Here is a 27,484-nt window from a genome sequence, read left to right on the forward strand (position 1 = left end):
GATGTTCAGTTATACCGTCTATATTCCATTCATAGGTCAATTCCTGTATATTGAGCCTCGTATTGTATTTCAGGTAAAAATGGTCTAGGATAATATTTTAAATTTTTAATGTCTAGGATTTGTTATTTTTTGAAAAGCAAAATTTTGCAATTGTTCTTCTAGTTTATTAAAGTCATAATTTATTTCACTAGGCTATTCATTTATGGTGTTTACTCTAGATGTTGATGGGTTTAAACCTTGAGAGGTTGATGGATTTAGGCTTAAATCAAGGTTAATTTTATTTAGGATACTGTAGACTTTTTTTTATTTGAAAAATTGATTAATTTTAAATCTTGATCTTAAATTTCAAAAGGTTAGGACAAACGTTCTGTCTTATCAATTGGTTGAGGTTGAAGTTTTTTTATAGGATAATATTGGGGTTCAAGTTTAGATTCTATTCTCTCTACTTGATTAGATATTGTATGTAAAATTTTATTGGAATAGTTATTTTGTAATTGTATATTATTATATCCTTTAATGCGGGTGCAAAATTAATCATTTTGAAAGGAGAAGCTTTGTTGTTTTGGAATTTAATTTCTTTGTAGTCTCCTAAGTTGGGGAGGAGGTATTTTTTATAATATGATCTATGTTTTATCCAACGAAAAAACACGTATTTATTTTGAGTTTCTCTGTTGTTTTGTGCATTTTTGTTCAACCAAAATTCTTTTTTCAAGTTCTTGTCGAGATTTGGAAATAATATTTAATTGATTAGTACTTTGCTAGTAAGTAGTAACAATGGATTGGTGATAAAGTTCGATCTTTTTCTCTTGTACTCTCGAAGATTTGTAGAAGTACTTGGTTGAGTACATTCATGTCACACCCCCTCCCAAGCTTTAACCCATAACCCAAGACTTAAGAAAGAGTATGAAGAAATCCCAACCTAATTCTAAGACAGCGTTTATACAAAATTGATTAAAGACTATAGTTGATACATCAAGTTTTACACAAATCTTAAAAATTCCACTACTGTTGTTCTTCTATTGGATCCAAGTCATGTCCTATAAGATTACCAAGTTCCTGGTTGTGGATGTCTGACTTCTCCCTGAACGCACCACTCGATTACCTGGGGGGAAAAGAAAACATTTGGAAAACATGAGCTAATAAGCCCAGTGAGTGGTATTTTCTTTATAAACATAACATTGGCTATCGAAATAAACTTTTGGGAAAAACAACATGCAATCAACGATACATTAATACCATTTCATATTCCTTTCCTCAGCCCAAACTGCTGAATCGTTTCCTGTTGATAATCAACTACTGTCAACCCAACAACACAACAACAATTTTATGGAAACTTTCCCTATACCCCATTTTTCCGCCAATGTGCACATCGACCATTTCTTTCCCGCTAGTTATGCTTAGGTAACTTGGCCATTTTTTTTTTCCGCCGGTCGTCACCGACTGTCATTTCCTGCCGACCGAAGCCGACCATATTTTCCGCCAAGTACCCCTTTTCAAGCATACTAACCATATCCCGGGTATAATTCTAGTTTCCATCACAATATAACATGCAATATCATGGCAATCACAACAGAAATCATGCATCCCTACTCATGTACATTTGACATTACCCTCTACGTACAAGGCTCATATATATATATATACATACATACATAAAAACAACACATAGTAACCACTCACCGTCAGCAAATCCTCCTAATGCAATTTACTTATAAATATCTTCCTGCCATTTTCATTTTTTCCAAGAAAATTTTCAATTAATATTATTTCATAAATATATTTAAAAACCCCTTAAAAAAATACTACTAGCTTACCCTACTCAAACTGAATATGAATCTGTGCAGCACCTCCTTCGAATTCCTTGCCTTCACCACCAACGGCAGCTTTCCCATTAAATGCTCACTCTCTACTTAGGATTTTTACTACTGAAATTGTTTGGAATGAGTTTAACCTTCATGCCTAGGCCTCCTATTTATAGTCGTTTCTAGCCTCTTTCCTTACGACAACTCACCATACAAATGGCTCTTCCTTAGGCTGCCAATGCTAACACTGGCTAGCCGAGCTTTGAGTTGTCTAATTCTGGGTTTGCCAACCAAAATTATCTTAGTTTGCATGTAGTCTCAACCGTACACCACCTACTTAAGTTGATAAAAAATTTTCCTGCATGTAATCTTCTTTTGTAACTTCATCTACTTAAATTTCAAATTATTTATCCTAATTACTAATGAACGCATCCAGCTCTTCACCAAATGCATCCATCTGTCCCAATCTCGCTGATTTCGCTCTCGTGACTCTCGCTCTCTCCAACTTTCTCGCTGGTTTTGCTCTCGTGGCTCTCGCTTTCTCCCACTTTCTTGCTCAAACTCTCGCTCAAACTGTTCTCTCCAATATCGCTTGGCATCACGTTATTTTGTACTTAATTCATTTTTCTTTGGTTTTTCCATGTCTAAATTCCTCTTAATTTAATTATATTTCTTGTTTTTAATATCCTATTTCCTCATGCCTTCCAAATTAGGGTCAGGGTATTATATTTACCACCCTTTAAATAAAATTTCGTCCTTGAAATTTGAACCGGCAATATTGACATTGGAAAAGCTATATGGATTGACCCAAGAAAGAGAAGACAATATGTCAGTGGTGGGAAAAAGGAAAGAAAAAGCTTTTGAAGAATAGAATAAAGGTTGTGGTGTAATAAAACTGTAAATTATTAAATAAAAACTTTGTTGTGAATTAAGTTTCGTTTAATATCGAGAACGAAATTATTGTAAGGGGGTGATAAATGTAATACCCTAACTCCTAAACTGAAGGGAATGAGGTTAAATAAGGAAATAGGATAGAACAAATAAAATTCGAGAAAATTTAGATAAAAATGATTCAAGTGTCATCTATATGTTGGTGGGTGCAAAGGGGTATACGGACGTGAGGGTATCTGAGAGCGAAATCAGCGAGAGCACTGAAAAATGAGAGCATTGAAAGCAGAATCAACGAGATTGGAGAGAGTGAGAAAATGGGAGAGAGCGAGAATGGAAGGAGCGAGAAAGTAGGAGAGAGCGTTGAGAGCAAGACGGTCTGCTAAGGCTTTGCGATGGAGCCATGCGAACTTGTGATGCATTGGAGGTTGGGCTAGCTTTCGGACCTAAAGGGATACGTTCATTGGTAATGTTAAACTCCTGGGATAAACATTTTTTAAAAAATTAAGCAGATGAAGTGGCAAAGGGAGATTTCATGCAAAAGACTTTTTATTAACTTAAGTATGAGGTGTACGATTAAGATTACATGCAAATTAGATAATTTTGGGCTGGCAAACCCAGAATTAGACAACTCAAGCTCTGTCGGCCAGTGTTAATGTTGGCAACCTAAAGAAAAGTCATTTGTATGGTGAGTTGTCATGTGGGGAGAAGCTAGAGATGACTATAAATAGAAAGCCTCGGCGTGAAGCTTTAACTTGTGCAAAATTAAACATTTCAGTGTTAAACATCTTGATTAGAGAGTTGGTAATTGATGGTCAGGCTGTCGTTGGTATTGAAGTCAAGGAGATTGAAAGTTGCAGCAGCATTAGTTTTTGTTGAGTAGGGGAGATAATCACAAGTAAATTGCGTTAGGAGGATTTGCTGACGATGAGTGGTTACTATATTTTTTTTATTTATGCATGTATACATATAGGTATGATGCGTATATGCTGAGGTAATGTCAAACATGCATGAAAAGAGGTGCATGGTTTTTAATATTGTTGTGAGTACCGTGATGTGTGTATGTACGATGGAAACTATAATTAAACCCGGGATATAGTTAGTATGCCTGAAAAGGGTGCTTGGCAAGAAAATATGGTCGGCTTCGGCGGGAAACAATATTCGGTGACAACCGACGGGAAAATATGGCCAAGTTACCTAAGCATAACTAGCGGGAAAGAAATGGTCGATGTGCACATTGGCGGGAAAATGAGGTATAGGGAAAGTTTCTATAAAATTGTTGTTGTGTTGTTGTGTTGACAGTAGTTGACCGTTAACAGGAAATGATTCAGCGGCTTGGCTGAGGAAATGAATTTGAAATGGTATTAATGTATTGTTGATTGCATGTTGTTTTCCCCAAAAATTTATTTTGATAAGCCAGGGTTTCGTTTATATAAAAAAAAAATATATATACCACTCACTGGCTTATTAGTTTATTGTTTTCCACATGTTTTCTTATATTCCCCCCCCCCCCCCCCCAGGTAGCAAAGCGGAGCGTTCGAAGAGGAGTCCACCACCCACCACCACCATCTCAAGATTTGGTAAACTTTCAGGCACGTCTCAGACCATGTAACAAAGAGTAGAGAAAATTTAATTATATGTATAAATGGATAAGGGAAAATCCTGTAAACTTATTAGAGTCTGTAATAAACATGGGGGAAAATATTGAATATTAGATGTTTGTCTTAAGATGCTAGTTACCCTCACGCTTCCTTCCCGGTCTTGGGGATTAAGGCTTGGAAGAAGGTATAAAATCTTTCGAAGAACGCGTCTCGAAATTCACCCTAACTGATTCTTCTTGGTTATCCCTTCTATTCTTCAATATCCTCCACCAGTCATCGGCTTTTTTTTTAAATAAGAAAGTTCCAAGACTTACTTTCCTATTGTCGGGACATCTCATCACCTCAAAACATTTTTCCAACTGGTTCATCCAAACTTCCGCATCCGTAGGGTCTGTTGTTCCCTCAAAGTTTGTGGCCCCCAATGACCTCAACCGTTCTATCCCATACTTTTTCTCGGGTTCGATTGCAAGTTTCCAAAACTTTCTTGAATTATTTGGGCGAATCTATCCATTTTCCCTTCTTCCTGTACACTTTCCTATGGATGACTCAGCACCTTCGCTTTTGTCTTCAGGGGGCTGCGTAGTTCGATGTTTTCTTCCCCTCCCCAGCATTTCCTTTCTTTAACTACAAGCAATCACATATAAATTAAATGTTCAACAGTAGTACACAACATGTTTCTTTTATTTATAAACATAAGTTATTTACATCTAATGCCTATTTACAGTTCTTACTACTTTCTAGACTTTTTAGAGTTTTCTTTTTTCATTTCCATCCTGCAGATCTAGCTTTCCAAAGTTAATTCGTAATTGATCGTCCTGCCAAGGATATTTTTCCTATACATGGCCAACTTCTTTACAGAATATACAAAATTTATATGTTTCTATTTTACTAGACCCAGTAGTAGGTTGTTCATTAAACTCTATTACTATTCATCGTGGTACATTTGTCTGAACTCCTCGTGTCTAGGTTTGAGATGAACTCCTCACCTTACAGGTTCTGTTAAATTTCTGATCAATTTGTTGCTCCGGCATTAGCATCTCATTATTGCTCCCACCGATTGAGTTTTCAGCCATTTTCCGGTGGAATAGATCCTATATTCTCAAGTTTTCTTTTGGAAAAAAAATGACAATTCTTTCGTATGTGGCCATTTTTACCACAACCGTAACATAGTCTGGTTCCCATCAAACATGAGCCACCATGGTTTTTGCCGCATCTCGGGCATCTCCTAGTATCTTGGAGTTTTGCTACTCCTGTATTAGTCATAAAAGTGGAATGTTCGATGCAATCATTTAAACTATATCCAAGTACTCCAAGTTTTTCCCCAGAGTCAGCGTCTCGGGTTGTTTCCTGCGTCTGAGAGTACCACCACAAGGTCCTTTCGCTTGGATACATTTCCTACATTGGACATTATTTTAGTTATTATCTAATATTTTATTCTACTTCTCTTTCCCAACTATTATCCTCTACTTAGTTTTTAACATTACCTGACTTCCACTTCCTAAGTAAATCTCTTCCCCAATACTGACCTGACATCACATATTGTTCCTATTCCTCCCAGATTTTAATTTTTCTAAATTTGGTTCGTACCATGCTAGACTCAACTTTCCCAGGTTTTTTTGTAAACCTTTGCTCTGATACCAAACTCTCGCTCTAACTGCTCTCTCCAATCTCACTCTCTCCTATTTTCTCATTAAAATTGTTCTCTCCAATCTAGCTTGGCATCACGTTATTTCGTACTAAATTCATTTTTCTTTGGTTTTCCCCACACCCCCTCCCAAGCCTTAAACCCCAAGACCAGGAAGGGAGCGTGAGGGTAACTAACATCTTAAGACATTACTCATGTTCAATATTTCCCCCCATATTTATTACAAATTTTAATAAGTTTACAATATTTCACCCTATCCATTTATACATATAATTAAATTTTCTCTACTTTTTGTTACATGGTCTGAGCCGTGCCCTGAGAGTTTACCAAATCCTGAGATGGTGGTGGTGGGTGATGGACTCTTCTTCGAACACTCCACTTTGCTACCTGGGGGAGAGGAGGGAGGGGGATATAAGAAAACATTTGGAAAACATGAGCTAATAAGCCCAATGAGTGGTATATTTTTTTTATAAACGAAACCTTGGCTTATCAAAATAAACTTTTGGGGAAAACAGCATGCAACCAACAACACATTAATACCATTTCAAATTTATTTCCTCAACCAAGCCGCTGAATCATTTCCTGTTAACGGTCAACTACTCTCAACATAACAACACAACAACAATTTTATGGAAACTTTCCCTATACCCCATTTTCCCACCAATGTGCACATTGACCATTTCTTTCCCGCTAGTTATGCTTAAGTAACTTGGCCATATTTTTCCATCGGTTGTCACCGACTATCGTTTCCTGCCGACTGAAGCCGACCATATTTTCCCGCCAAGCACCCTTTTCAGGCATATTAACCATATCCCGGGTATAATTTTAGTTTCCATTGTACATACACATGCAACATCATGGTACTCACAACAATATTAAAAACCATGCACCTTTTTTCATGCATATTTGACATTACCTCAACATATACGCATCATACCTATATGTATACATGCATAAATCAAAAGAAATATAGTAACCACTCACCGCAGCAAATCTTCCTAATGCAATTTACTTGTAATTATCTCCCCTACTCAACAAAAACTAGTGCTGTTGCAACTTTCGATCTCTTTGACTTCAATACCAACGGCAGCCTGACCATCAATTACCAACTCTCTAATCAAGATGTTTAACACTGAAATGTTTAATTTTGCATGAGTAAAAGCTTCACGCTGAGGCTTTCCATTTATATCCGTCTCTAGCTTCTACTATAATCCTCTAAGATTTTCTTTTTCCCTTTCTCAGTGTCGGGCATATTTTCTTCCCTGGTCTGTGTTATTCCGTATATATGTCCAATCATCTTTTTCCCCATTTCATCTCTTCTTCCTCTAATCTTGTTGATTCTGCTCTCAATGCTCGCTCTCTCCAACTTTCTTGCTGGTTTTGCTTTTGTGGCTCTCGCTCTCTCCACTCTCACTCTCTCCCATTCTCTCTCTCAAACTGCTCTCTCCAATCTCGCTCTCTCCCATTTTCTCATTAAAACTGCTCTCTCCAATCTCGCTTGGCATCACGTTATTTCGTACTTAATTCATTTTTCTTTGGTTTTTCCACATCTAAATTCCTCTTAATTTAATTATATTTCTTGTTTTTAATATCCTATTTCCTCATGCCTTCCAAATTAGGGTTAGGGTATTACATTTACCACCCTCATAAATAAAATTTTGTCCTCGAAATTTGAACTGGCAATATTTTATTGATTAAACGAGTACAATTACATACCTAGCTTCTACTCTAATCCTCTAAGATTTTCTTTTTCCCTTTCTCAGCGTCGGGCATATTTTCTTCCCTGGTCTGTGTTATTCCATATATTTGTCCAGTCGTCTTATTCCCTATTTCATCTCTTCTTCCTCCAATCTCGTTGACACAGCTCTCAATGCTCGCTCTCTCCAACTTTCTCGTTGGTTTTGCTCTTGTGGCTCTCGCTCTCTCCCACTTTCTTGCTCAAACTCTCGCTCTCTCCACTCTCGCTTTCTCCCATTCTCTCGCACTCTCCACTCTCGCTCTCTCCCATTCTCTTGCTTAAACTGCTCTCTCCAATCTTGCCATCTCCCATTTTCTCGTTAAAACTGCTCTCTCCAATCTCGCTTGGCATCACGTTATTTTGTACTTAATTCATTTTTCTTTGGTTTTCCCACGTCTAAATTCCTCTTAATTTAATTATATTTCTTGTTTTTAATGTCCCATACCCCATCCCAAGCCTTAACACAAGACTTAAGAAAGAGTATGAAGAAATCCCAACCTAATTCTCAGACAGCGTTTATATAAAATTGATTAAAGACTACAGTTGATATATCAAGTTTTACACAAATCTTAAAAATTCCACTACTGTTATTCTTCTATTGGATCCAAGTCGTGTCCTATAAGATTACCAAGTTCTTGGTTGTGGGTGTCTGACTTCTCCCTGAATGCACCGCTCGACTACCTAGGAGGGAATAGAAAACATTTGAAAAACATGAGCTAATAAGCCCAATGAGTGGTATTTTCTTTATAAACATAACATTGGCTATCGAAATAAACTTTTGGGGAAAACAACATGCAATCAATGATACATTAATACCATTTCATATTTCTTTTCTCAGCCCAAACCGCTGAATCGTTTCCTGTTGATAGTCAACTACTGTCAACCCAACAACACAACAACAATTTTATGGAAACTTTCCCTATACCCCATTTTTCCGCCAATGTGCACATCGACCATTTCTTTCCCGCTAGTTATGCTTAGGTAACTTGGTCATTTTATTCCCACCAGTTGTCACCGACTGTCATTTTCCGCCGACCGAAGCCGACCATATTTTCCCGCCGACCAAAGCCGACCATATTTCCCGTTAAGTACCCCTTTTCAAGCATACTAACCATATCCCAGGTATAATTCTAGTTTCCATCACAATATAACATGCAATATCACGGCAATCACAACAGAATGCATCCCTACTCATGCACATTTGACATTACTCTCTACGTACAAGGCTCATATATACATATACATACATAAATCAAAACAACACATAGTAACCACTCACCATCAACAAATCCTCCTAATGCAATTTACTTGTAAATATCTTCCTGCCATTTTCATTTTTTCCAAGAAAATTTCCAATTAATATTATTTCATAAATATATTTAAAAATCCCTTAAAAAAATAATACTAGCTTACCCTACTCAAACAGAATATGAATCTGTGCAGCACCTCCTTCGAATTCCTTGCCTCCACCACCAATGGCAGCTTTCCCACTAAATGTTCACTTTCTACTTAGGATTCTTACTACTGAAATTGTTTGGAATGAGTTTAACCTTCATGCCGAGGCCTCCTATTTATAGTCGTTCCCAGCCTCTTTCCTTACGACAACTCACCATACAAATGGCTCTTCCTTAGGCTGCCCACGCTAACTCTGGCTAGCCGAGCTTTGAGTTGTCTAATTCTAGATTTGCCAAACAAAATTATCTTAGTTTGCATGTAATCTCAACCGTACACCACCTACTTAAGTTGATAAAAATCTTCCTGCATGTAATCTTTTTTTGCCACTTCATCTGCTTAATTTCCGAATTATTTATCCAGATTACTAATGAATGCATCCAGCTCTTCTCCAAATGCGTCCATTTGTCCCAATCTCGTGGATTTCGCTCTCGTTGATCTCACTCTCTCCCACTTTCTCGCTGGTCTCGCTCTCTCTACTCTTGCTCTCTCCCACTTTCTCACTCAAACTGCTCTCTCCAATCTCGTTGATTCTACTCTCAATGCTCTCATCCAGCTCTTCTTGATTTTTCAATTTGTTCCCCCACAACTCGAACTCCTGTTACAGCAACCGCAGAATGGGGAGAGTTTTCGAAACTAACAGAAGCTGCAATGCGAGTAGAAAGAAGTTTAACGGCGGAAGAAGTAGGACCGGAAAAAGAATCCTTAATGAGTCGGTGGCAGAAGGAAGAATCAAGAAATTTTGCCCCCAGGGTTGAAAGTAGAAGTGGATGGAAAAGAAGGGGAGTCATCAACACCAAAGCAGATCCTGAACGGGAGAGCCAATTAAAGGAATCAATGATGAGCGTTAACCAAAGATCAAGATGCTTAGTTTGTAATAAATATCACTAAGGCGAATGTTGGGAACAAACCAAAGAGCGGCCACACACATGTTTCAAATGTGGCAAACCAGGACACTTTAAATGAGAATGCCCTCAACTGAAGGATACTGGAAATATACAACCATCCAACAACCTAGGAGGAAAATCAATGACCAATGACGGAGGACGAGCTGTGGGGGGAAGAAAATAGGAAACGGGAAAAATAACGTTGGGAAAGCTATATGGATTGACTCAAGAAAGAGAAGACAATATGTCAGTAGTGGGAAAAGGGAAAGAAAAAGTTTTTGAAGAATAGAATAAAGGTTGTGGTGTAATAAAATTGTAAATTATTAAATAAAAACTCTGTTGTGAATTAAGTTTCGTTTAATTTCGAGAACGAAATTATTGTAAGGGGTGATAAATGTAATACCCTAACTCCTAATCTGAAGGGAATGAGGTTAAATAAGGAAATAGGATAGAATAAATAAAATTCGAGAAAATTTATATAAAAATGATTCAAGTGTCATCTATATGTTGGTGGGTGGAAAGGGGCGTACGGACGTAAGGATATCTGAGAGCGAAATCAGCGAGAGCATTGAAGAACGAGAGCATTAAGAACAGAATCAACGAGATTGGAGAGAGTGAGAAATTGGGAGAGAGCAAGAGTGGAAAGAGCGAGAAAGTGGGAGAGAGCGAGATTGGAGAGAGCGAGAAAATGGGAGAGAGCGAGAGTGGAGAGAGCGAGAAAGTGGGAGAGAGTGAGATCAACGAGAGCGTTGAGAGCGAGACGGTCTGCTAAGGCTTTGTGATGGACCCGTGCAAACTTGTGGCGCATTGGAGGTTGGGCTGGCTTTCGGACCTAAAGGGATACGTTCATTGGTAATGTTAAACTCCTAGGATAAACATTTTTTAAAAAATTAAGCAGATGAAGTGGCAAAGGGAGATTTCATGCAAAAGACTTTTTATTAACTTAAGTATGAGCTGTACGATTAAGATTACATGCAAATTAGATAATTTTGGGCTGGCAAACCCAGAATTAGACAACTCAAGCTCTGCTGGCCAGTGTTAATGTTGGCAACCTAAAGAAAAGCTATGGTGAGTTGTCATGTGGGGAGAAGCTAGAGATGGCTATAAATAGAAAGCCTCAGTGTGAAGCTTTAACTCGTGCAAAATTAAACATTTCAGTGTTAAACATCTTGATTAGAGAGTTGGTAATTGATGGTCAGGCTGACGTTGGTATTGAAGTCAAGGAGATCGAAAGTTGCAGCAACACTAGTTTTTCTTGAGTTGGGGAGATAATTACAAGTAAATTGCGTTAGGAGGATTTGCTGACGGTGAGTGGTTACTATATTTTTTTTTATTTATGCATGTATACATATAGGTATGATGCGTATATGTTGAGGTAATGACAAACATGCATGAAAAGAGGTGCATGGTTTTTAATATTGTTGTGAGTACCATGATGTTGCATGTGCATGTACGATCGAAACTAGAATTATACCCGGGATATGGTTAGTATGCCTGAAAAGGGTGCGTGACGGGGAAATATGGTCGGCTTCGATCGGTGGGAAACCATAGTCGGTGACGACCAAGGGAAAATATGGCCAAGTTAGCTAAGCATAACTGGCGAAAAAGAAATGGTCGATGTGCACATTGGTGGGAAAATGGGGTATAGGGAAAGTTTCCATAAAATTGTTGTTGTGTTGTTGTGTTGAGAGTAGTTGACCGTTAACAGGAAATGATTCAGCGGCTTGGCTGAGAAAATGAATTTGAAATGGTATTAATGTGTTGCTGATTGCATGCTGTTTTCCCCAAAAGTTTATTTTGATAAGCCAAGGTTTTGTTTATAAAAAAAAAATACACCACTCATTAGGCTTATTATGCCTCTCCTGTTTCCAAATATTTTCTTTAGTATCCGCCCCCCTCCCCCCCCCAAGTAGCAAAGCGGAGCGTTCGAAGAGGAGTCCACCACCCACCACCACAATCTCAGGATTTGGTAAACTCTCAGGCACGGCTCAGAAACAATGTTAACAAAGAGTTAAGAGGAAAAAAATTTAATTATATGTATAAATGGATAGGGGGAATACTGTAAACTTATTAGAGTCCATAATAAATATGGGGGAAATATTGAATATAAGTGTTGTCTTAACATGCTAGTTACCCTCACGCTTCCTTCTCGGTCTCGGGGATTAAAGCTTGGGAGGAGGTGTGACATTAAATGTAATACTCTAACCCTTATTTGGAAGGCATGAGGAAATAGGATATTAAAAACAAGAAATATAATTAAATTGAGAGGAATTTAGATGTGGAAAAACCAAAGAAAAATGAATTAAGTACGAAATAACGTGATGCTAAGCGAGATTGGAGAGAGCAGTTTTAACGAGAAAATGGGAGAGAGCGAGATTGGAGAGAGCAGTTAGAGCGAGAGTTTGGTATCAGAGCAAAGGTTTACGAAAAACCTGGAAAAGTTGAGTCTAGCATGGTACAAACCAAATTTGGAAAAATTAAAATCTAGGAGGAATAGGAACAATATGTGATGTCAGGTCAGTATTGGGGAAGAGATTTACTTAGGAAGTGGAAGTCAGGTAATGTTAAAAACTAAGTAGAGGATAATAGTTGGGAAAGGGAAGTAGAATAAAATATTAGATAATAACTAAAATAATGTCCACTGTAGGAAATGTATCCAAGCGAAAGGACCTGGTGGTGGTACTCTCAGACGCACGAAACAACCCGAGATGCTGACTCTGGGGAAAAACTTGGAGTACTTGGATATAGTTTAAATGATAGCATCGAACATTCCACTTTTATGACTAATACAGGAGTAGCAAAACTCCAAGATACAAGGAGATGCCCGAGATGCGGCAAAAACCATGGTGGCTCATGTTTGATAGGAACCAGACTATGTTACGGTTGTGGTAAAAATGGCCACATACGAAAGATTTGTCATTTTTTTTCCAAAAGAAAACTTGAGAATATAGGATCTATTCCACCGGAAAATGGCTGAAAACTCAATCAGTGGGAGCAATAATGAGATGCTAATGCCGGAGCAACAAATTGATCAGAAATTTAATGGAACCTATAAGGTGGGGAGTTCATCTCAAACCTGGACACGAGGAGTTCAAACAAATGTACCACGATGAATAGTAATAGAGTTTAATGAACAACCTACTACTGGGTCTAGTAAAATAGAAACATATAAATTTTGTATATTCTGTAAAGAAGTTGGCCATGTATAGGAAACTGTCTCTTATACACATCTAGATGTGTATAAGAGACAGTAGAAGAACACAGTAGTGGAATTTTTAAGATTTGTGTAAAACTTGATATATCAACTGTAGTCTTTAATCAATTTTGTATAAACGCTGTCTTAGAATTAGGTTGGAATTTCTTCATACTCTTTCTTAAGTCTTGGGTTAAGGCTTGGGAGGGGGTGTGACATTTCCTGCGTCCGGGAGTACCACCACCAGGTCCTTTCGCTTGGATCCATTTCCTATAGTGGACATTATTTCAGTTATTATCTAATCTTTTATTCTACTTCCCTTTCCCAACTTTTATCATTTACTCAGTTTTTAACATTACCCGACTTCCACTTCCTAAGTAAATCTCTTCCCTAATACTGACCTGACATCACATATTGTTCCTATTCCTCCAAGATTTGAATTTTTCTAAATTTGGTTCGTACCATGCTAGACTCAACTTTCCCAGGTTTTTCGTAAACCTTTTCTCTGATACCAAACTCTCGCTCTAACTGTTCTTTCCAATCTCGCTCTCTCCCACTTTCTCGTTAAAACTACTCTCTCCAATCTCGCTTGGCATCACATAATTTCGTACTTAATTCATTTTTCTTTGGTTTTTCCATGTCTAAATTCCTCTTAATTTAATTATATTTCTTGTTTTTAATATCCTATTTCCTCATGCCTTCCAAATTAGGGTTAGGGTATTACATTTACCACCCCCTTAAATAAAATTTCATCCTCGAAATTTTAATCGGTAATATTTTATACTCACATTTTATTGATTGCACGAGTACAATTACATACCTAGCTTCTACTCTAATCCTCTAAGATTTTCTTTTTTCCTTTCTCAGCATCGGGCATATTTTCTTCCCTGGTCTGTGTTATTTCGTATATTTTTCCAATCGTCTTTTTTCCCATTTCATCTCTTCTTCCTCCAACACTACCTCCTTCCTTTGTAGTTGTTGGCTTCATTCCCTGGTTGTTTCCTTGTTGTGTATTTTCAGCTTCCAAATTCATCAACTGGGGACATTCTCGTTTAAAGTGCCCTGGTTTGTTGCAATTATAATATGCATTTGTTCGTCCTTGGGTTTGCTCCCAACATCTTCTCCAATGATACCGATTATAGATCGTGCATCTAGGTTTCTGGTTTACACTTGCTATCGACTCCTTTATCAAATTTTCTTGTTCGAAGTCCGCTCTCGTACCTGCAATTCCTTTCTTCTTCCATATACTTCTGTTTTCAATTTTGGGGGTAAAATTCTTCCGCTCCTCTTTTCGCCATCGGTTCGTTGATGTGTTCATTTCTAGTCTTAGTTCTTCGGCCACTAGGCTCTTCTCTACTCTTATTGCCGCTTCCACCAATCTTAAAAATCCTCCCCATTCCGCCGTTGCGGTGACCAGGGTTCGGATTTCTTGTCTTAGTCCCGACTCAAATCTTCTACAACGTTCCTTTTCATCCTCGATTATGTTTAAAGCATACTTTGAAAGTTCAGTATACTTTAACTCATATTTGGCTACGGTCATATCTCCCTGTATAAGCCATAGAAATTCCTCTCATTTCGTATCCCGAAACGATCGAGGATAAAATCTTTCAAAGAACACATCTCAAAATTCACCCCAACCTCTCTTCTTGGTTACCCCTTCTATTCTTCAATATCCTCCACCGTCTTCGGCTTGTTTTTGCAATAAGAAAGTTCCAAGACTTACATTCCTATTGTCAGGGCATCTCATCACCTCAAAAAAAATTTCCAACTGGTTCATCTAAACTTCCGCATCCGTAAGGTCTGTTGTTCCCTCAAAGCTTGTGGCCCCCAGCGACCTCAACCGTTCTATCCCATACTTTTTCTCAAGTTTCGATTGCAGGTTTCCCAAACTTTCTTGAATTATTTGGGCGAATCTATCCATTTTCCCTTCTTCCTGTACACTTTCCTATGGATGACTCAGCACCTTCGCTTTTGTCTTCAGGGGGCTGCGTAGTTCGATGTTTTCTTCCCCTCCCCAGCATTTCCTTTCTTTAACTACAAGCAATCACATATAAATTAAATGTTCAACAGTAGTACACAACATGTTTCTTTTATTTATAAACATAAGTTATTTACATCTAATTCCTATTTACAGTTCTTACTACTTTCTAGGCTTTTTAGAGTTTTCTTTTTTCATTTCCATCCTACAGATCTAGTTTTCCAAAGTTAATTCGTAACCGATCGTCCTGCCATGGACACTTTTCCTGTACATGGCCAACTTCTTTACAGAATATACAAAATTTATATGTTTATATTTTACTAGACCCAGTAGTAGATTGTTCATTAAACTCTATTACTATTCGTCGTGATGCATTTGTCTGAACTCCTAGTGTCCAGGTTTGAGATGAACTCCCCACCTTACAGGTTCCGTTAAATTTCTGATCAATTTGTTGCTCTGGCATTAGCATCTCATCATTGTTCCCACCGATTGAGTTTTCAGCCATTTTTCGGTGGTATCAGAGCAAAGGTTTACGTAAAACCTGGGGAAGGATTAAAAATGAAAGTTGAGTCTAGCCTAGGCATAAATGGGATCTAGGAAAATAAGACAAAATATAATAAAGGGGATAAGTTTAGAGCCACAACGGTCTCAGGAAAAGGCTTACCTAAGGTAGGAAAAGCCAAGTAATAAAATGTGAGTATAAAATATTGTCGGTTCAAATTTCGAGGACGAAATTTTATTTAAGGGGGTGGTAAAAATACCCTAACCCTAATTTGGAAGGCATGAGAAAATAGGATATTAAAAACAAGAAATATAATTAAATTAAGAGGAATTTAGACGTGGAAAACTAAAGAAAAATGAATTAAGTACGAAATAATGTGATGTCAAGCGAGATTGGAGAGAGCAGTTTTAACGAGAAAATGGGAGAGAGCAAGATTGGAGAGAGCAATTTGAGCAAGAGAATGGGAGAGAGCGAGAGTTTGAGCAAGAAAGTGGGAGAGAGTGAGAGCCACGAGAGCAAAACAAGCGAGAAAGTTGGAGAGAGCGAGAGCTACGAGAGCGAAATTAGCGAGATTGGGACAGATGGACGCATTTAGAGAAGAGCTGGATGCGTTCATCGATAATTTGGATAAATAATTCGAAAATTAAGAAGATGAAGTGGCAAAAGAAGATTACATGCAGGAAGATTTTTTATCAACTTAAGTAGGTAGTGTACGGTTGAGATTACATGCAAACTAAGATAATTTTGGTTGGCAAACCCAGAATTAGACAACTCAAAGCTCGGCTAGCTAGAGTTAGCGTGGGCAGCCTAAGGAAGAGCCATTTGTATGGTGAGTTATCGTAAGAAAAGTGGCTGGGAACGACTATAAATAGGAGGCCTCGGCATGAAGGTTAAACTCATTCCAAACAATTTCAATAGTAAAAATCCTAAGTAGAGAGTGAGCATTTAGTGGGAAAGCTGTCGTTGGTGGTGGAGGTAAGGAATTCGAAGGAGGTGCTGCACAGATTCATATTCTGTTTGAGTAGATTAAGCTAGTAGTATTTTTTAAGGGGTTTTTAAATATATTTATGAAATAATATTAATTGGGAATTTTATTGGAAAAAATGAAAATGGCAGGAAGATATTTACAAGTAAATTGCATTAGGAGGATTTGCTAACAGTGAGTGGTTACTATGTGTTATTTTGATTTATGTACGTATATATATATATATATATATATATATATGAGCCTTGTACGTAGAGGGTAATGTCAAATATGCATGAGTAGGGATGCATGATTTCTGTTGTGATTGTCGTGATATTGCATGTTAGATTGTGATGGAAACTAGAATTATACCCGGGATATGGTTAGTATGCTTGAAAAGGGGTACATGGCGGGAAATATGGTCGGCTTCGATCGGCGAAAAAATATGGTCAGCTTCGGTCGACAGGAAATGACAGTCGGTGACGACCGGCGGGAAAAAATGTCCAAGTTACCTAAGCATAATAGTGGAAAAGAAATGGTCAATGTGCACATTGGCGGGAAAATGGGGTATAGGGAAAGTTTCCATAAAATTGTTTTTGTGTTGTTGGACTGACAGAAGTTGACAATCAATATGAAACGATTCAGCGGTTTGGGCTGAGGAAAGGAATATGAAATGGTATTAATGTATCGTTGATTGCATGTTGTTTTCCTCAAAAGTTTATTTCGATAGCCAATATTATGTTTATAAAGAAAATACCACTCACTGGGCTTATTAGCTCATGTTTTCCAAATGTTTTCTTCCCCCCCCCCCCCCGTAGCCGAGCGGTACGTTCAGGGAGAAGTCAGACACCCACAACCAGGAACTTGGTAATCTTACAGGACATGACTTGGATCCAATAGAAGAACAACAGTAGTGGAATTTTTAAGATTTATGTAAAACTTGATATATCAACTGTAGTCTTTAATCAATTTTGTATAAACGTTATCTTAGAATTAGGTTGGGATTTCTTCATACTCTTTCTTAAGTCTTGGGTTAAGGCTTGGGAGCCCTCTCAAGCCTTAAACTCCAAGACCGAGAAGGGAGCGTGAGGGTAACTAACATCTTAAGACATTACTCATGTTCAATATTTCCCCCATATTTATTACAAATTTTAATAAGTTTACAGTATTTCCCCCTATCCCTCTATACACATAAGTAGATTTTCTCTCTATTCTTTGTTACGTGGTCTGAGCTGTGCCCTGGGAGTTTACCCAATCCTGAGATGGTGGTGGTGGGTGGTGGACTCTTTCTCGAACGCTTTGTTTTGCTGACTGGAGGGGATATAAGAAAATATTTTGAAGAGTGTAAGCTACTAAGCCCAGTGAGTGGTTTTTTTAAGACAGAAATCACCTGGAAATCATAAGTTTTGGGAAATCAATCTCATGATAATACTCACAGTATAACTTATGCATGGTCATAGATCTAGTCATGCAATCAGTAACCTTTATATCTCATGTTACACGTGGCAGGCATATAACATCATCATCAATCATCATAATCACCTATGGAAACCTCCTATGACCCATTTCCCGCCAGTGTGCACACCGACTATTTCTTTATCCCGCTAGTCATGCTTAGGTACTCGACTATATTTTTCCCCGATTATCACCGACTATTATTTCCCGACGATCGAAGCCGACTATTATTTTTCGTCGATCGAGGCCGACTATATTTTCCCGTCAAGCACCTTTTGTTAAGCATGTTAACTATATCTCGGGTATAATTCCAGTTTCCATAGTCATTACCCAAATAATATCATGTAGATTATCATATCATCAAAAGCATGTATTTTGCATTTACTATGCATATATTCATATATCAAAGCATAAAACTAAGTAAATACTCATATGAAAGCTATAAATACTCACAATATGCATCTATTATCAAAGTTATATAAACACTCACAATATGCTTTAATTATCAAAGCTATATAACACTCACAGTCTGTAAGTTCTCCTATCGTAATTTACTTAAAAATGTCTCCCTGTCATTTTCATTGTTTCAAGGAAAATTCCCAATTAATACCATTTCATAAATATATTTGAAAACACTTTTTAAAGAAACTACCGGCTTACCCTACTCCAATACAAATTGAATGTGTAGCTGTGCAGCAGTACGCCTGGCCTTAACACCACCTTTGAACTCCAATACCAACGGCAGCTTAACCACTAAACACTAGCTCTCTACTTAGGACTTTTAATACTGGGATTGTTGGAATGAGTTTAATCTTCACGCCGAGGCCTTCTATTTATAGCCACCCCCAGCTTCTTTCCACGCGACAACTCACCATACAAATGGCTCTTTCTTAGGCTGCCCACACTACCTCTGGCTAGCCGAGCTTTGACTTATCTAATTCTGGGTTTGCCAACCAAAATTATCTTAATTTGCATGTAATCTCAACCGTACACCACCCACTTAATTTGATAAAAATCTTCTTGTATGTAATCTTCTTTTGCCACTTCATCTACTTAATTTCCGAATTATTTATCCAAACTACTGATGAACGCATCCAACTCTTTTCCAAATGTGTCCATTTGTCCCAATCTTGCTGATTTCGCTCTCGTTGATCTCGCTATCTTCCACTTTCTCGCTCAAAATCTCGCTCTCTCCCACTTTCTCGCTCAAAATGTTCTCCTCCGATTACACAACCCCCCCCCCCCCCCAAGCCTTAAACCCCAACCTCCAATGCACCACAAAGTTCGCACGGCTCCATCGCAAAAGCCTTAGAGACCGTCCGCTCTCAACGCTCTCGTTATCTCGCTCTCTCCCACTTTCTCTCTCTTTCCAACACTCTCTCCTCTCTCATTTTCTCGTCTCTTACCCACTTCTCGCTCTCTCCAATCTCGCCTCTCTCCCACTTTCTCCTCTCTCACCCATTTTCTCCTCTCCCAATCTCGTTGATTCTGCTCTCAATGCTCTTGTTCTTCAGTGCTCTCGTTGATTTCGCTCTCAGATACCCTCACGATCGTATGCCCCTTTGCACCCACCAACATATAGATAACACTTGAATCATTTTTATCTAAATTTCCTTGAATTTTATTTGTTCTATCCTATTTCTTTATTTAACCTCATTCCCTTCAGTTTAGGAGTTAGGGTATTACATTTATCACCCCCTTACAATAATTTCGTCCTCAAAATTAAACGAAACTTAATTCACATTAGAGTTTTTATTTAATAATTTACAGTTTTATTACATCACAACCTTTATTCTATTCTTCAAAAACTTTTTCTTTCCCTTTTCCCACTACTGACATATTGTCTTCTTTTTCTTGGGTCAATCCATATAGCTTTCCCAACGTCATTTTCCCTGTTTCCTCTTTTCTTCCCCCCACAGCTCGTCCTCTGTCATTGGTCATTGATTTTTCTCCTAGGTTGTTGGATGGTAGTACATTTCCAGTATCCATCAATTGAGGGCATTCTCGTTTAAAGTGTTCTGGTTTGCCACATTTGAAACATGTGTGTGGCCGCTCTTGGGTTTGTTCCCAACATCTGCCTCGGTGATATTTATTACAAACTCGGCATCTTGGTCTTTGGTTAACACTCATCATTGATTCCTTTAATTGGCTCTCCCGTTCAGGATCTGCTTTGGTGTTGGTGACTCCCCTTCTTTTCCATCCACTTTTGCTTTCCACCCTAGGGGAAAAATTTCTTTATTCTTCCTTCCGCCACCGATTCATTAAGGATTCTTTTTCTGGTCCTACCTATTTCGCCGTTAAACTCCTTTCTACTCGCATTGCAGCTTCTGTTAGTTTTGAAAACTCCCCCCATTCTGTGGTTGCTGTAACAGGAGTTCGAATTTCTTGTTTCAATCCTGTTTCAAACCTTCGACAGCGTTCCTTTTCATCCACTACTATATTTAAAGTATACTTAGATAATTCCGTATACTTTAGTTCATACTCTATTACAGTCATGCTTCCCTGCATGAGCTGTAGGAATTCATCTTGCTTCATATCCATGTATGATCGGGGATAAAATCTTTCAAAAAATGTATCTTTCGAAAAATGTTTTTCGAAATTCTTCCCAGCATATCTCCTCCTGCTCGCCCCTTCTAATCTTCAGTAGCTTCCACCAATCTTCTGCCTGTTTTTGCAGTAAGAATGTGGCAAGACTTACCTTACGGTTTTCAGGGCATCTCATCACCTGAAAACATTTTTCTAGTTGGTTCATCCAAGCTTCTACGTCTGCAGGGTCTTTGGTTCCTTCAAAATTTGTGACTCCCAAAGCTTTTAACTGTTTTATCCCATATTTCTTTTCGGGATTAGGTTGTATATGTTCTAGGCTCACCTGAAGTCTTTGGGTAAATTTGTCCATTTATTCCTCCTCTCTAGATTTTTCCTTTGGATGGCTCGAGGCACTTTCACTCTCGTTTCCGGAAGGTTACCCTGTTCTACGTTTCCCACTTCTCAGTATTTTGTCTACAATCATTCATATATAGATTAAACATATGTTATCAACATACATTTTTATTTATGAACATTTGTTATATTTACATCTTACTTTCATTTACAGTGGCAAATTTTCTTTTTCTTAGGTTTTTTTTTTCTAGTAGTTTACTTATTTTTAGATAATCCTAGTTTCTTGAAATTCTGTTGTATTCTTTCATTCCTCCAAATGCACCGCTCCTGGACATGCCCCAGTTTCTTGCACAAGATGCAGAATTTGTAAGATTCCCCATCATGCAAGTCATAGGTGGATTTTTCTTCGAATTCTATCACAATTCGTCAAGGAATATCTTTCTTCTCTGCACGGGTCCATTCCTGGTCTACGGTTAGTTCAGGCAGCACGTTGTTATTTCCAAGCTTGAATCACCAGTTAGTTCCCGTTGATACCTCGCTTGCATTTCTCTCGATTTCTTCTGGAAGGTGTAACAGTTTTTACGAACATGACCTACTTTGCCACAACTGTAACAGATCCCAATTCCCTTTAAACACATTCCACCATGGTTTTTCCCATAATGTGGACATCCCATATCAGCTCGGGACACCACAGATTCATATTGTTCAAAGTAATAATGTTATTATTTATGCTATCTTCTGATTTCTCAGGGTTATCCCCTGGGTTAGCATCGCAAGTCCCATCTTGCGTTATGGAGTCGTTCCCCCACCAATTTCTTCCGCTCAGATCAATTTCCTACAATAGACATGGTTATTACTTACTAGTCATTTTCCTACAGTAGACATGGTTATTACTTACTACTGTAGGAAATGGATCTGAGCGGAAGAAATTGGTGGGGGGAACAACTCCAGAACTAAAGATGGGACCCGCGATGCTAACCCAGCGGATAACCCTGAGAAATCAGAAGATAGCATAAATAATAACATAATTACTTTGAACAATACGAATCTGGTGATGTCTCGAGCTGATATGTGATATCCACATTGTGGGAAAAACCATGGTGGAATGTGTTTAAAGGGAACTGGGATCTATTACAGTTGTGGCAAAGTAGGCCATATTCCTAAAAACTGTTACACCTTCCAGAAGAAATCGAGAGAAATGCAAGCGAGGTATCAATAGGAAGTAACAACGTGCTGCCTAAACTAACCGTAGACCAGGAATGGGCCCGTGCAGGGAAGAAAGATATTCCTTGACGAATTGTGATAGAATTCGAAGAACAATCCACCTATGACTTGCATGATGGGGAATCTTACAAATTCTGCATCTTCTGCAAGAAACTGGGGCATGTCCAGGAGCGGTGCATTTGGAGGAATTAAAGAATACAACAGAATTTCGAGAAACTAGGATTATCCAAAAATAAATAAACTACTAGAAAAAAAAAAACATCTGAGAAAAAGAAAATCAGCCACTGTAAATGAAAATAAGATGTAAATATAATTAATGTTCATAAATAAAAACGTATGTTGATAACATGTGTTTAATCTATATATGAATGATTGTAGACAAAATGCTGAGAAGTGGGAAACGTAGAACAGGGCAACCTTCTGGAAACGAGACTGAAAGTGCCTCGAGCCATCCAAAGGAAAAATCTAAAGGGAGGAATAAATGGACAAATTTACCCAAAGACTTCAGGCGAGCCTAGAACATATACAACCTGATCCCGAAAAGAAATATGGGATAGAACGGTTAAAAGCTTTAGGAGTCACAAATTTTGAAGGAACTAAAGACCCTACAGACGCAAAAGCTTGGATGAACCAACTAGAAAAATGTTTTCAGGTGATGAGATGCCCTGAAAACCATAAGGTAAGTCTTGCCACATTCTTACTGCAAAAACAGGCAGAAGATTGGTGGAAGCTACTGAAGAATAAAAGGGGCGAGCGGGAGAAGATATGCTGGGAAGAATTTCGAAAGATTTTATCCCCAATCATACAGGGATATGAAGCAAGATGAATTCCTACAGCTCATGCAGGGAAGCATGACTATAACAGAGTATGAACTAAAGTATACGAAATTATCTAAGTATGCTTTAAACATAGTAGTGGATGAAAAGGAATGTTGTCGAAGGTTTGAAACAGGATTGAAACAAGAAATTCGAACTTCTGTTACAGCAACCGCAAAATGGGGAGAGTTTTCGAAACTAACAGAAGCTGCAATGCGAGTAGAAAGGAGTTTAACAGCGGAAGAGGTAGGACTGGAAAAAGAATCCTTAATGAGTCGGTGGCGGAAGGAAGAATCAAGAAATTTTGCCCCTAGGGTAGAAAGCAGAAGTGGATGGAAAAGAAGGGGAGTCACAAACACCAAAGCAGACCCTGAACGGAAGAGCCAATTAAAGGAATCAATGATGAGCATTAACCAAAGACCAAGATGCCCAGTTTGTAATAAATATCACCGAGGCAGATGTTTGGAACAAACCCAATAGCGGCTACACACATGTTTCAAATGTGGCAAACCAAGACACTTTAAACGAGAATGTCCTCAATTGATGGATACTGGAAATATACAACCATCCAACAACCTAGGAGGAAAATCAATGACCAATGACGGAGGACAATCTGTGGGGGGAAGAAAAGAGGAAACGGGAAAAATGACGTTGGGAAAGCTATATGGATTGACCCAAGAAAGAGAAGACAATATGTCGGTAGTGGAAAAAGGAAAAGAAAAAGTTTTTGAAGAATAGAATAAAGGTTATGGTGTAATAAAACTGTAAATTATTAAATAAACACTCTGTTGTGAATTAAGTTTCGTTTAATTTCGAGGACGAAATTATTTTAAGGGGGTAATAAATGTAATACCCTAACTCCTAACTTGAAGGGAATGAAGTTAAATAAGGAAATAGGATAGAACAAATAAAATTCGAGGAAATTTAGATAAAAATGATTCAAGTGTTATCTATATGTTGGTGGATGCAAAGGGGCATACGAATGTGAGGGTATCTGAGAGCGAAATCAACGAGAGCATTGAGAGTAGAATCAACGAGATTGAAGAGAGTGAGAAAATGGGCCAGAGCGCGAATGGAAGGAGCGAGAAAGTGGGAGAGAGCGAGATTGGAGAGAGCGAAAAAGTGGAAGAGAGCGATCATTTTGAGCAGAAAGTGAGAGAGAGAGAGCGAGATTTTGAGCGAGAAAGTGGGAGAGAGCGAGATCAACGAGATTGGTACAGATGGGCGCATTTGGAGAAGAGCTGATGCGTTCATCAGTAATTTGGATAAATAGTTCGGAAATTAAGCAGATGAAGTGGCAAAAGAAGATTACATGCAAGAAGATTTTTATCAACTTAAGTGGGTGGTGTACGGTTGAGATTACATGAAAATTAAGATAATTTTGGCTGGCAAACCCAGAATTAGACAACTCAAGCTCTGTCGGCCAGTGTTAATGTTGGCAACCTAAAAAAAAGCCATTTGTATGGTGAGTTGTCATATGGGAGAAGCTAGAGATGGCTAAAATAGAAAGCCTCAGCGTGAAGCTTTAACTCGTGCAAAATTAAACATTTCAGTGTTAAACATCTTGATTAGAGAGTTGGTAATTGATGGTCAGGCTATCATTGGTATTGCATGTAATCTTCTTTTGCCACTTCATCTGCTTAATTTCCGAATTATTTATCCAAATTACTGATGAACACATCCAACTCTTCTCCAAATGTGTCCATCTGTCCCAATCTCGCTGATTTCGCTCTCGTTGATCTCGCTCTCTCCCAATTTCTCATTGGTCTCGTTTTCTCCACTCTCGTTCTCCTTGACTTCAATACCAACGGCAGCCTGACCATCAATTACCAACTCTCTAATCAAGATGTTTAACACTGAAATTTTTAATTTTGTACGAGTTAAAGCTTCACACTAAGGCTTTCTATTTATATCCATCTTTAGCTTCTCCCCATATGAAAAATCATCAAACAAATGGCTTTTCTTTAGGTTTCCAACATTAACATTGGCCGACAGAGCTTGAGTTGTCTAATTCTGGGTTTGCCAGCCAAAATTATCTTAATTTACATGTAATCTCAACCGTACACCACCCAAGTTGATAAAAATCTTCTTGCATGTAATCTTCTGTTGCCACTTCATCTGCTTAATTTCCGAATTATTTATCCAAATTACTGAAGAACGCATCCAGCTCTTCTCCAAATGCGTCCATCTGTCCCAATCTTGCTGATTTCGCTCTCGTTGATCTCGCTCTCTCCCACTTTCTGGCTGGTTTTGCTCTCGTGGCTCTCGCTCTCTCCCACTTTCTTGCTCAAACTCTCGCTCTCTCCACTCTTGCTCTCTCCACTCTTGCTCTCTCCCATTCTCTCGCTCAAACTGCTCTCTCCAATCTTGCTCTCTCCCATTTTCTCGTTAAAACTACTCTTTCCAATCTCATTTGATATCACGTTATTTCGTACTTAATTCATTTTTCTTTGGTTTTCTCACGTCTAAATTCCTCTTAATTTAATTATATTTCTTGTTTTTAATATCCTATTTCCTCATGCCTTCCAAATTAGGGTTAGGATATTATAATTCATAAGTAGTAGAGAATCTATGGAGTTCCATTCTTGAAGGTTAAAATTGTATGTCTATACTTTCAACTTCATTTCCAATAATTTGGGTTAAGTTTGGGTTTTCAATAGAAGATGTAAAGGCATATTGAAGATTCCATTTGGGATATTGTTTAATTTGACTCCAAGATAGTAAAAGTATTCGAGTATTCTCAATATTAGTTCCCATTAACAAAGTTTGATCTTTAGGAGAAGGCTTTAAGAGATAAAGTCATGTACATTAATTTATAGTGTATTCGAAATATTAATACAATAGATTCAGTTTGTGGTTCTAGACCATATTTTGTATCTAACATCAAGCATTAAAGATTTGAGTATATTTAGATCATTTAATGACACGGAAAAGTTTGAATAACAATCAAAGTATATTCGTCTTTGCAAGAATTGAGTTTGAAAAGTTTTTATCTTTTATTACCTAATATTAATAGAATTGGAGTTTTTAATCCTAATTTATAAAGAGGTTATATTGCAACTTATATATTGTGATTTATATATTGTGATTAATGAATCTTTGAACTTTCAATTTTGATTCTAGTCCCTTTAAAATGTTTCATGAATATATAAATTAATTCAATTTTATATCTAATAGATTTTAGAAATGTTAAAAATTTTTAAAAATTAACCATTTTAAAAGATAAAATATAAAGTTTTGTGTCTAATTGAGCCTTTCAATTTAAATTTTGTAATTAATAGATATATTAAAAATGATGGTAGAAAGTGAGGAACATAGAAAAAAAACATGAAAAGGAAAGTACAAAAAAACATTATAAAGAAAACAAAACAATGGAGATTAAGAAGAAATAAACATGAAAAGGAAAGTACAAAAAAACATTATAAAGAAAAACAAAACAATGGAGATTAAGAAGAAGAAGAAAATTGTGAAATGAAGAAAAAGAAATAGGAGAAAAAAATGAGGAGAGGAGATAATGAAGTTAATTATTTGTTTTATAAATTGAAAGTGGTTTCTTGAAAAATAAATAAATAAATAAAAACCACTATCACCCATAGTTTTACACATCTTTGACCATTGTTATTTCCAATCATTCATGCATGTACATTATTTTTCTTTTAAAAACTAATGGGCATATTGGTGATCAATTTTTTTTTTCCTTTTGTATTCCGACTGACCGATTGTTTTTTTTTCCCTGTGCAAAACCAACCTCGATCGTAATGATCTCTAAACCGACCGATTAGCGCCGGTTTTGGACGATCTGCTCCTATTGGTCCTCATTTGCACACCCCTAACATCTAACTTTTATCATTTTCAAATTTCTTATGCAAAATTTATATTCTAGAAATCCATTAAAACAAAAATCGAAAATTCAGAGACCTATGGAACATTCTTTTTAAGTTTATGAACCATATATAAACACAAATCTAAAAGACTATAAGCTAAACTTCTAACCTTATACAGGTACACCTCTCACATGAAGTTCTAGATCCGCCACTGTTTGTTATACTGGATAGTTTTCTTCGAGAAATGTCCCTTCTTGTAAATGTAGGTCATTAAAACTGAACCACATAACTCACATCGTCTTCTTCTTTTCCATCGTTCATTGCATGTGTTCTTCGTACAAAGAAAGAAATCACCATTAGAGAATAATTTTGAAGCTCTTAGTTTAGAGAGGGAGTGAAGAAAGAGAGGAGTTTGTTTTGTTGCTTACCTGTTTTAGTTTTTACGTGTTGATATCACTCAGTAACGTGGCATTAGAAGAAACACTCTCAAGCAACATTTGTTCATCTTCATCTTTCCTTTATAGTTTATAGCTTAGCACTTGGTTTGGGCCTCCATTTGTGTTAACAAATCCCAACAATTTATATTGTGGGAAACAATCCATCAGAGCAACCAATTCAGGCTTCAAAAGTTAGATA

At 37.5% G+C, this 27,484-nt stretch overlaps 1 long non-coding RNA gene across 1 annotated transcript; it reads right to left on the reverse strand.

The window, feature by feature from the left end:
- Window positions 1-799: 799 nt before the first annotated feature.
- LOC120092538 lies at window positions 800-27,441 on the reverse strand. Its single transcript, XR_005486072.1, has 3 exons — window positions 27,277-27,441; window positions 27,018-27,179; window positions 800-1,102 (listed from the first exon to the last, which is right to left on the reverse strand). It is a non-coding gene; the product is annotated as an uncharacterized LOC120092538 (long non-coding RNA).
- Between the last annotated feature and the right edge of the window lie 43 nt (window positions 27,442-27,484).

This window comes from Benincasa hispida, chromosome 12 (assembly GCF_009727055.1).
Source record: "Benincasa hispida cultivar B227 chromosome 12, ASM972705v1, whole genome shotgun sequence".
Taxonomy (NCBI): domain Eukaryota; kingdom Viridiplantae; phylum Streptophyta; class Magnoliopsida; order Cucurbitales; family Cucurbitaceae; genus Benincasa; species Benincasa hispida.